Genomic DNA, 12,992 nt, shown 5'->3' with positions numbered 1-12,992 from the left:
ATTCGTCAATGTGAGGGATCGACGGATGCAATATGGAAGGAATAGTGCATCCGACATGAGATACTCGCCTGCCAATAGGAGATCCTGTCGTTGCCGTAGAAACGCACCTCGATTTAGAAAGAGAAGTCATAGAACCTATAGTATTTCATAGCGACGCAATTTCTGTGTTAATTCGTCATTGTGAGGGATCGACGGATGCAATAAAGAAAGAATAGTGCATCCGATATGAGATACTCGCTTCCCAATAAGAGATCCTGTAGTTGCCATAGAAACGCTCCTCGATTTAGAAAGAGAAGTCATAGAACCTATAGTATTTCATAGCGACGCAATTTCTGTGTTAATTCGTCATTGTGAGGGATCGACGGATGCAATAAAGAAGGAATAGTGCATCCGACATGAGATACTCGCCTTCCAATAGGAGATCCTGTCGTTGCCATAGAAACGCTCCTCGATTTAGAAAGAGAAGTCATCGAACCTATAGTATATCTTAGCGACGCAATTTCTGTGTTAATTCGTCATTGTGAGGGATCGACGGATGCAATAAAGAAGGAATAGTGCTTCCCACATGAGATACTCGCTTCCCAATAAGAGATCCTGTAGTTGCCATAGAAACGCTCCTCGATTTAGAAAGAGAAGTCATAGAACCTATAGTATTTCATAGCGACGCAATTTCTGTGTTAATACGTCATTGTGAGGTATCGACGGATGCAATAAAGAAGGAATAGTGCATCCGACATGAGATACTCGCCTTCCAATAGGAGATCCTGTCGATGCCATAGAAACGCTCCTGGATTTAGAAAGATAAGTCATAGAACCTATAGTATTTCTTAGCGACGCAATTTCTGTGTTAATTCGTCATTGTGAGGGATCGACGGATGCAATAAAGAAGGAATAGTGCATCCGACATGAGATACTCGCCTCCCAACAGCAGATCCTGTCGTTGCCGTAGAAACGCACCTCGATTTTGAAAGAGAAGTCATAGAACCTATAGTATTTCATAGCGACGCAATTTCTGTGTTAATTCGTCATTGTGTGGTATCGACGAATGCAATAAAGAAGGAATTGTGCATCCGACATGAGATACTCGCTTCCCAATAGGAGATCCTGTCGTAGCCGTAGAAACGCTCCTCGATTTAGAAAGAGAATTCATAGAACCTATAGTATTTCATAGCGACGCAATTTCTGTGTTAATTCGTCATTGTGAGGGATCGACGGATGCAATAAAGAAAGAATAGTGCATCCGACATGAGATACTCGCTTCCCAATAAGAGCTCCTGTAGTTGCCATAGAAACGCTCCTCGAATTAGAAAGAGAAGTCATAGAACCTATAGTATTTCATAGCGACGCAATTTCTGTGTTAATTCGCCATTGTGAGGGATCGACGGATGCAATAAAGAAGGAATAGTGCATCCGACATGAGATATTCGCCTCCCAATAGGAGATCCTGTCGTTGCCATAGAAACGCTCCTCAATTTAGAAAGAGAAGTCATAGAACTTATAGTATTTCATATCGACGCAATTTCTGTGTTAATTCGTCAATGTGAGGGATCGACGGATGCAATATGGAAGGAATAGTGCATCCGACATGAGATACTCACCTCCCAATAGGAGATCCTGTCGTTGCCGTAGAAACGCTCCTCGATTTAGAAAGAGAAGTCATAGAACCTAAAGTATTTCATAGCGACGCAATTTCTGTGTTAAAACGTCATTGTGAGGGATCGACGGATGCAATAAAGAAAGAATAGTGCATCCGACATGAGATACTCGCTTCACAATAAGAGATCCTGTAGTTGCCATAGAAACGCTCCTCGATTTGGAAAGAGAAGTCATAGAACCTATAGTATTTCATAGCGACGCAATTTCTGTGTTAATTCGTCGTTGTGAGGGATCGACGGATGCAATAAAGAAGGAATAGTGCATCCGACATGAGATACTCGTCTCCCAATAGGAGATCCTGTCGTTGCCATAGAAACGCTCTTCGATTAAGAAAGAGAATTCATAGAACCTATAGTATTTCATAGCGCGCAATTTCTGTGTTAATTCGTCATTGTATGGGATCGACGGATGCAATAAAGAAGGAATAGTGCATCCGACATGAGATACTCGTCTCCCAATAGGAGACCCTGTCGTTGCCGTAGAAACGCTCCTCGATTTAGAAAGAGAAGTCATAGAACCTATAGTATTTCATAGCGACGCAATTTCTGTGTTAATTCGTCATTGTAAGGGATCGACGGATGCAATAAAGAAGGAATAGTGCATCCGACATGAAATACTCGCCCCCCAATAGGAGATCCTGTCGTTGCCACAGAAACGCTCCTCGATTTAGAAAGAGAAGTCATAGAACCTATAGTATTTCATAGCGACGCAATTTCTGTGTTAATTCGTCATTGTGAGGCATCGACGGATGCAATAAAGAAGGAATTGTGCATCCGACATTAGATACTCGCCTCCCAATAGGAGAACCTGTCGTTGCCATAGAAACGCTCCTCGTTTTAGAAAGAGAAGTCATAGAAATTATAGTATTTCATAGCGACGCAATTTCTGTGTTAATTCGCCATTGTGAGGGATCGATGGATGCAATAAAGAAGGAATAGTGCATCCGACATGAGATACTCGCCTCCCAATAGGAGATCCTGTCGTTGCCATAGAAACGCTCCTCAATTTAGAAAGAGAAGTCATAGAACTTATAGTATTTCATAGCGACGCAATTTCTGTGTTAATTCGTCAATGTGAGGGATCGACGGATGCAATATGGAAGGAATAGTGCATCCGACATGAGATACTCGCCTGCCAATAGGAGATCCTGTCGTTGCCGTAGAAACGCACCTCGATTTAGAAAGAGAAGTCATAGAACCTATAGTATTTCATAGCGACGCAATTTCTGTGTTAATTCGTCATTGTGAGGGATCGACGGATGCAATAAAGAAAGAATAGTGCATCCGATATGAGATACTCGCTTCCCAATAAGAGATCCTGTAGTTGCCATAGAAACGCTCCTCGATTTAGAAAGAGAAGTCATAGAACCTATAGTAATTCATAGCGACGCAATTTCTGTGTTAATTCGTCATTGTGAGGGATCGACGGATGCAATAAAGAAGGAATAGTGCATCCGACATGAGATACTCGCCTTCCAATAGGAGATCCTGTCGTTGCCATAGAAACGCTCCTCGATTTAGAAAGAGAAGTCATAGAACCTATAGTATATCTTAGCGACTCAATTTCTGTGTTAATTCGTCATTGTGAGGGATCGACGGATGCAATAAAGAAGGAATAGTGCTTCCCACATGAGATACTCGCTTCCCAATAAGAGATCCTGTAGTTGCCATAGAAACGCTCCTCGATTTAGAAAGAGAAGTCATAGAACCTATAGTATTTCATAGCGACGCAATTTCTGTGTTAATACGTCATTGTGAGGTATCGACGGATGCAATAAAGAAGGAATAGTGCATCCGACATGAGATACTCGCCTTCCAATAGGAGATCCTGTCGATGCCATAGAAACGCTCCTGGATTTAGAAAGATAAGTCATAGAGCCTATAGTATTTCTTAGCGACGCAATTTCTGTGTTAATTCGTCATTGTGAGGGATCGACGGATGCAATAAAGAAGGAATAGTGCATCCGACATGAGATACTCGCCTCCCAACAGCAGATCCTGTCGTTGCCGTAGAAACGCTCTTCGATTTTGAAAGAGAAGTCATAGAACCTATAGTATTTCATAGCGACGCAATTTCTGTGTTAATTCGTCATTGTGTGGTATCGACGAATGCAATAAAGAAGGAATAGTGCATCCGACATGAGATACTCGCCTCCCAATAGGAGATCCTGTCGTTGCCATAGAAACGCTCCTCGATTTAGAAAGAGAAGTCTTAGAACCTATAGTATTTCATAGCGACGTAATTTCTGTGTTAATTCGGCATTGTGAGGGATCGACTGATGCAATAAAGAAGGAGTAGTGCATCCGACATGAGATACTCGCCTCCCAATAGGAGATCCTGTCGTTGCCATAGAAACGCTCCTCGATTTAGAAAGAGAAGTCATAGAACATATAGTATTTCATAGCGACGCAATTCCTGTAATCATTCGTCATTGTGAGGGATCGACGGATGCAATAAAGAAGGAATAGTGCATCCGACATGAGATACTCGCCTCCCAATAGGAGATCCTGTCGTTGCCATAGAAACGCTCCTCGATTTAGAAAGAGAAGTCATAGGACCTATAGTATTTCACAGCGACGCAATTTCTGTGTTAATTCGTCATTGTGAGGGATCGACGGATGCAATAAAGAAGGAATAGTGCATCCGACATGAGATACTCGCCACCCAATAGGAGATCCTGTCGTTGCCATAGAAACGCTCTTCGATTTAGAAAGAGAAGTCATAGAACCTATAGTATTTCATAGCGACGCAATTTCTGTGTTAATTCGTCATTGTGAGGGATCGACGGATGCAATAAAGAAGGAATAGTGCATCCGACATGAGATACTCGCCTCCCAATAGGAGATCCTGTCGTTGCTATAGAAACGCTCCTCGATTTAGAAAGAGAAGTCATAGAACCTATAGTATTTCATAGCGACGCAATTTCTGTGTTAATTCGTCATTGTGAGGGATCGACGGATGCAATAAAGAAGGAATAGTGCATCCGACATGAGATACTCGCCACCCAATAGGAGATCCTGTCGTTGCCATAGAAACGCTCATTGATTTAGAAAGAGTAATCGTAGAACCTATAGTATTTTAAAGCGACGCAATTTCTGTGTTAATTCGTCATTGTGAGGGATCGACGGATGCAATAAAGAAGGAATAGTGAATCCGACATGAGATACTCGCCTCCGAATAGGAGATCCTGTCGTTGCCATAGAAACGCTCCTCGATTTAGAAAGTGAAGTTATAGAACCTATAGTATTTCATAGCGACGCAATTTCTGTGTTATTTCGTCATTGTGAGGGATCGACGGATGCAATAAAGAAGGACTAGTGCATCCGACATGAGATACTCGCCTCCCAATAGGAGATCCTGTCTTTGCCATAGAAACGCTCCTCGATTTAGAAAGAGAAGTCATAGAACCTATAGTATTTCATAGCGACGCAATTTCTGTGTTAATTCGTCATTGTGAGGGATCGACGGATGCAATAAAGAAGGAATAGTGCATCCGACATGAGATACTCGTCTCCCAATAGGAGATCCTGTCGTTGCCATAGAAACGCGCCTCGATTAAGAAAGAGAATTCATGGAACCTATAGTATTTCATAGCGCGCAATTTCTGTGTTAATTCGTCATTGTAATGGATCGACGGATGCAATAAAGAAGGAATAGTGCATCCGACATGAGATACTCGTCTCCCAAAAGGAGACCCTGTCGTTGCCATAGAAACGCTCCTCGATTTAGAAAGAGAAGTCATAGAACCTATAGTATTTCATAGCGACGCAATTTCTGTGTTAATTCGGCATTGTAAGGGATCGACGGATGCAATAAAGAAGGAATAGTGCATCCGACATGAAATACTCGCCCCCCAATAGGAGATCCTGTCGTTGCCACAGAAACGCTCCTCGATTTTGAAAGAGAAGTCATAGAACCTATAGTATTTCATAGCGACGCAATTTCTGTGTAAATTCGTCATTGTGAGGCATCGACGGATGCAATAAAGAAGGAATTGTGCATCCGACATGAGATACTCGCCGCCCAATAGGAGGTTCTGTAGTTGCCATAGAAACGCTCCTCGTTTTAGAAAGAGAAGTCATAGAAATTATAGTATTTCATAGCGACGCAATTTCTGTGTTAATTCGCCATTGTGAGGGATCGACGGATGCAATAAAGAAGGAATAGTGCATCCGACATGAGATACTCGCCTCCCAATAGGAGATCCTGTCGTTGCCATAGAAACGCTCCTCAATTTAGAAAGAGAAGTCATAGAACTTATAGTATTTCATAGCGACGCAATTTCTGTGTTAATTCGTCAATGTGAGGGATCGACGGATGCAATATAGAAGGAATAGTGCATCCGACATGAGATACTCGCCTGCCAATAGGAGATCCTGTCGTTGCCGTAGAAACGCACCTCGATTTAGAAAGAGAAGTCATAGAACCTATAGTATTTCATAGCGACGCAATTTCTGTGTTAATTCGTCATTGTGAGGGATCGACGGATGCAATAAGGAAAGAATAGTGCATCCGATATGAGATACTCGCTTCCCAATAAGAGATCCTGTAGTTGCCATAGAAACGCTCCTCGATTTAGAAAGAGAAGTCATAGAACCTATAGTATTTCATAGCGACGCAATTTCTGTGTTAATTCGTCATTGTGAGGGATCGACGGATGCAATAAAGAAGGAATAGTGCATCCGACATGAGATACTCGCCTTCCAATAGGAGATCCTGTCGTTGCCATAGAAACGCTCCTCGATTTAGAAAGAGAAGTCATCGAACCTATAGTATATCTTAGCGACGCAATTTCTGTGTTAATTCGTCATTGTGAGGGATCGACGGATGCAATAAAGAAGGAATAGTGCTTCCCACATGAGATACTCGCTTCCCAATAAGAGATCCTGTAGTTGCCATAGAAACGCTCCTCGATTTAGAAAGAGAAGTCATAGAACCTATAGTATTTCATAGCGACGCAATTTCTGTGTTAATACGTCATTGTGAGGTATCGACGGATGCAATAAAGAAGGAATAGTGCATCCGACATGAGATACTCGCCTTCCAATAGGAGATCCTGTCGATGCCATAGAAACGCTCCTGGATTTAGAAAGATAAGTCATAGAACCTATAGTATTTCTTAGCGACGCAATTTCTGTGTTAATTCGTCATTGTGAGGGATCGACGGATGCAATAAAGAAGGAATAGTGCATCCGACATGAGATACTCGCCTCCCAACAGCAGATCCTGTCGTTGCCGTAGAAACGCTCCTCGATTTTAAAGAGAAGTCATAGAACCTATAGTATTTCATAGCGACGCAATTTCTGTGTTAATTCGTCATTGTGTGGTATCGACGAATGCAATAAAGAAGGAATTGTGCATCCGACATGAGATACTCGCTTCCCAATAGGAGATCCTGTCGTAGCCGTAGAAACGCTCCTCGATTTAGAAAGAGAATTCATAGAACCTATAGTATTTCATAGCGACGGAATTTCTGTGTTAATTCGTCATTGTGAGGGATCGACGGATGCAATAAAGAAAGAATAGTGCATCCGACATGAGATACTCGCTTCCCAATAAGAGCTCCTGTAGTTGCCATAGAAACGCTCCTCGAATTAGAAAGAGAAGTCATAGAACCTATAGTATTTCATAGCGACGCAATTTCTGTGTTAATTCGCCATTGTGAGGGATCGACGGATGCAATAAAGAAGGAATAGTGCATCCGACATGAGATATTCGCCTCCCAATAGGAGATCCTGTCGTTGCCATAGAAACGCTCCTCAATTTAGAAAGAGAAGTCATAGAACTTATAGTATTTCATATCGACGCAATTTCTGTGTTAATTCGTCAATGTGAGGGATCGACGGATGCAATATGGAAGGAATAGTGCATCCGACATGAGATACTCACCTCCCAATAGGAGATCCTGTCGTTGCCGTAGAAACGCTCCTCGATTTAGAAAGAGAAGTCATAGAACCTATAGTATTTCATAGCGACGCAATTTCTGTGTTAAAACGTCATTGTGAGGGATCGACGGATGCAATAAAGAAAGAATAGTGCATCCGACATGAGATACTCGCTTCCCAATAAGAGATCCTGTAGTTGCCATAGAAACGCTCCTCGATTTGGAAAGAGAAGTCATAGAACCTATAGTATTTCATTGCGACTCAATTTCTGTGTTAATTCGTCGTTGTGAGGGATCGACGGATGCAATAAAGAAGGAATAGTGCATCCGACATGAGATACTCGCCTTCCAATAGGAGATCCTGTCGTTGCCATAGAAACGCTCCTCGATTTAGAAAGAGAAGTCATAGAAATTATAGTATATCTTAGCGACGCAATTTCTGTGTTAATTCGTCATTGTGAGGGATCGACGGATGCAATAAAGAAGGAATGTGCATCCGACATGAGATACTCGCTTCCCAATAAGAGATCCTGTCGTTGCCATAGAAACGCTCCTCGATTAAGAAAGAGGATTCATAGAACCTATAGTATTTCATAGCGACGCAATTTCTGTGTTAATCCGTCATTGTGAGGGATCGACTAATGCAATAAAGAGGGAATAGTGCATCCGACATGAGATACTCGCCCCCCAATAGCAGATCCTGTCGTTGCCATAGAAACGCTCCTCGATTTAGAAAGAGAAGTCATAGAACCTATTGCATTTCATAGCAACGCAGTATCTGTGTTAATTCGTCATTGTGAGGGATCGACGGATGCAATAAAGAAGGAATAACGCATCCGACATGAGATACCCGCTTCCCAATAAGAGATCCTGTAGTTGCCATAGAAACGCTCCTCGATTTAGAAAGAGAAGTCATAGAACCTATAGTATTTCATAGTGACGCAATTTCTGTGTTAATTCGTCATTGTGAGGGATCGACGGATGCAATAAAGAAGGAATAGTGCATCCGACATGAGATACTCGCCTTCCAATAGGAGATCCTGTCGTTGGCATAGAAACGCTCCTCGATTTAGAAAGAGAAGTCATAGGACCTATAGTATATCTTAGCGACGCAATTTCTGTGTTAATTCGTCATTGTGAGGGATCGACGGATGCAATAAAGAAGGAATAGTGCAACCAACATCTCCCAATTGGAGATCCTGTCGTTGCCATGGAACCGCTATTCGATTTAGAAAGAGAAGTCATAGAAACTATAGTATCTCAAAGCGACGCAATTTCTGTGTTAATTCGTCATTGAGAGGGATCGACGGATGCAATAAAGAGGGAATAGTGCTTCCGACATGAGATACTCGCCTCCCAATAGGAGATCCTGTCGTTGCCATCGAAACGCTCCTCTATTTAGAAAGAGAAGTCATAGAACCTATAGTATTTCATAGCGACGCAATTTCTGTGTTAATTCGTCATTGTGATGGATCGACGGATGCAATAAAGAAGGAACAGTGCATATGACATGAGATACTCGCCTCCCAATAGGAGATCCTGTCGTTGCCATAGAAACGCCCCTCGATTCAGAAACAGATGTCACAGAACCTATAGTATTTCATAGCGACACAATTTCTGTGTTAATTCGTCATTGTGAGGGATCGACGGATGCAATAAAGAAGGAATAGTGCAACCGACATCTCCCAATTGGAGATCCTGTCGTTGCCATGGAACCGCTATTCGATTTAGAAAGAGAAGTCATAGAAACTATAGTATCTCAAAGCGACGCAATTTCTGTGTTAATTCGTCATTGAGAGGGATCGACGGATGCAATAAAGAGGGAATAGTGCTTCCGACATGAGATACTCGCCTCCCAATAGGAGATCCTGTCGTTGCCATCGAAACGCTCCTCTATTTAGAAAGAGAAGTCATGGAACCTATAGTATTTCATAGCGACGCAATATGTGTGGTATTTCGTCATTGTGAGGGATCGACGGATGCAGTAAAGAAGGAATAGTGCATCCGACATGAGATACTCGCTTCCCAATAGGAGATCCTGTCGTTGCCATAGAAACGCTCCTCGATTTAGAAAGCGAAGTCATAGAACCTATAGTATTCCATAGCGACTCAATTTCTGTGTTAATTCGTCATTGTGAGGGATCGACGGATGCAATAAAGAAGGAATAGTGCATCCGACATGAGATACGCGCCTCCCAATAGGAGATCCTGTCGTTGCCATAGAAACGCTCCTCGATTTAGAAAGAGAAGTCATAGAACCTATAGTATTTCATAGCGACGCAATTTCTGTGTTAATTCGCCATTGTGAGGGATCGACGGATGCAATAAAAAAGGAATAGTGCTTCCGACATGAGATACTCGCCTCCCAATAGGAAATCCTGTCGTTGCCATCGAAACGCTCCTCTATTTAGAAAGAGAAGTCATAGAACCTATAGTATTTCATAGCGACGCAATATCTGTGTTAATTCGTCATTGTGAGGGATCGACGGATGCAGTAAAGAAGGAATAGTGCATCCGACATGAGATATTCGCCTCCCAATAGGAGATCCTGTCGTTGCCATAGAAACGCTCCTCGATTTAGAAAGAGAAGTCATAGAACCTATAGTATTTCATAGCGACTCAATTTCTGTGTTAATTCGTCATTGTGTGGTATCGACGAATGCAATAAAGAAGGAATTGTGCATCCGACATGAGATACTCGCTTCCCAATAGGAGATCCTGTCGTAGCCGTAGAAACGCTCCTCGATTTAGAAAGAGAATTCATAGAACCTATAGTATTTCATAGCGACGCAATTTCTGTGTTAATTCGCCATTGTGAGGGATCGACGGATGCAATAAAGAAGGAATAGTGCATCCGACATGAGATATTCGCCTCCCAATAGGAGATCCTGTCGTTGCCATAGAAACGCTCCTCTATTTAGAAAGAGAAGTCATAGAACTTATAGTATTTCATATCGACGCAATTTCTGTGTTAATTCGTCAATGTGAGGGATCGACGGATGCAATATGGAAGGAATAGTGCATCCGACATGAGATACTCACCTCCCAATAGGAGATCCTGTCGTTGCCGTAGAAACGCTCCTCGATTTAGAAAGAGAAGTCATAGAACCTATAGTATTTCATAGCGACGCAATTTCTGTGTTAAAACGTCATTGTGAGGGATCGACGGATGCAATAAAGAAAGAACAGTGCATCCGACATGAGATACTCGCTTCCCAATAAGAGATCCTGTAGTTGCCATAGAAACGCTCCTCGATTTGGAAAGAGAAGTCATAGAACCTATAGTATTTCATAGCGACGCAATTTCTGTGTTAATTCGTCGTTGTGAGGGATCGACGGATGCAATAAAGAAGGAATAGTGCATCCGACATGAGATACTCGCCTTCCAATAGGAGATCCTGTCGTTGCCATAGAAACGCTCCTCGATTTAGAAAGAGAAGTCATAGAACCTATAGTATATCTTAGCGACGCAATTTCTGTGTTAATTCGTCATTGTGAGGGATCGACGGATGCAATAAAGAAGGAATGTGCATCCGACATGAGATACTCGCTTCCCAATAAGAGATCCTGTCGTTGCCATAGAAACGCTCCTCGATTAAGAAAGAGGATTCATAGAACCTATAGTATTTCATAGCGACGCAATTTCTGTGTTAATCCGTCATTGTGAGGGATCGACTAATGCAATAAAGAGGGAATAGTGCATCCGACATGAGATACTCGCCCCCCAATAGCAGATCCTGTCGTTGCCATAGAAACGCTCCTCGATTTAGAAAGAGAAGTCATAGAACCTATTGCATTTCATAGCAACGCAGTATCTGTGTTAATTCGTCATTGTGAGGGATCGACGGATGCAATAAAGAAGGAATAACGCATCCGACATGAGATACCCGCTTCCCAATAAGAGATCCTGTAGTTGCCATAGAAACGCTCCTCGATTTAGAAAGAGAAGTCATAGAACCTATAGTATTTCATAGTGACGCAATTTCTGTGTTAATTCGTCATTGTGAGGGATCGACGGATGCAATAAAGAAGGAATAGTGCATCCGACATGAGATACTCGCCTCCCAATAGGAGATCCTGTCGTTGGCATAGAAACGCTCCTCGATTTAGAAAGAGAAGTCATAGGACCTATAGTATATCTTAGCGACGCAATTTCTGTGTTAATTCGTCATTGTGAGGGATCGACGGATGCAATAAAGAAGGAATAGTGCAACCAACATCTCCCAATTGGAGATCCTGTCGTTGCCATGGAACCGCTATTCGATTTAGAAAGAGAAGTCATAGAAACTATAGTATCTCAAAGCGACGCAATTTCTGTGTTAATTCGTCATTGAGAGGGATCGACGGATGCAATAAAGAGGGAATAGTGCTTCCGACATGAGATACTCGCCTCCCAATAGGAGATCCTGTCGTTGCCATCGAAACGCTCCTCTATTTAGAAAGAGAAGTCATAGAACCTATAGTATTTCATAGCGACGCAATTTCTGTGTTAATTCGTCATTGTGATGGATCGACGGATGCAATAAAGAAGGAACAGTGCATATGACATGAGATACTCGCCTCCCAATAGGAGATCCTGTCGTTGCCATAGAAACGCCCCTCGATTCAGAAACAGATGTCACAGAACCTATAGTATTTCATAGCGACACAATTTCTGTGTTAATTCGTCATTGTGAGGGATCGACGGATGCAATAAAGAAGGAATAGTGCAACCGACATCTCCCAATTGGAGATCCTGTCGTTGCCATGGAACCGCTATTCGATTTAGAAAGAGAAGTCATAGAAACTATAGTATCTCAAAGCGACGCAATTTCTGTGTTAATTCGTCATTGAGAGGGATCGACGGATGCAATAAAGAGGGAATAGTGCTTCCGACATGAGATACTCGCCTCCCAATAGGAGATCCTGTCGTTGCCATCGAAACGCTCCTCTATTTAGAAAGAGAAGTCATGGAACCTATAGTATTTCATAGCGACGCAATATGTGTGGTATTTCGTCATTGTGAGGGATCGACGGATGCAGTAAAGAAGGAATAGTGCATCCGACATGAGATACTCGCTTCCCAATAGGAGATCCTGTCGTTGCCATAGAAACGCTCCTCGATTTAGAAAGCGAAGTCATAGAACCTATAGTATTCCATAGCGACTCAATTTCTGTGTTAATTCGTCATTGTGAGGGATCGACGGATGCAATAAAGAAGGAATAGTGCATCCGACATGAGATACGCGCCTCCCAATAGGAGATCCTGTCGTTGCCATAGAAACGCTCCTCGATTTAGAAAGAGAAGTCATAGAACCTATAGTATTTCATAGCGACGCAATTTCTGTGTTAATTCGTCATTGTGAGGGATCGACGGATGCAATAAAAAAGGAATAGTGCTTCCGACATGAGATACTCGCCTCCCAATAGGAAATCCTGTCGTTGCCATCGAAACGCTCCTCTATTTAGAAAG

Source organism: Schistocerca cancellata, chromosome 12 (assembly GCF_023864275.1).
Source record: "Schistocerca cancellata isolate TAMUIC-IGC-003103 chromosome 12, iqSchCanc2.1, whole genome shotgun sequence".
Taxonomy (NCBI): domain Eukaryota; kingdom Metazoa; phylum Arthropoda; class Insecta; order Orthoptera; family Acrididae; genus Schistocerca; species Schistocerca cancellata.
The sequence above is the reverse complement of the archived record's forward strand: the minus strand, read 5'-3'. Positions refer to the sequence as shown.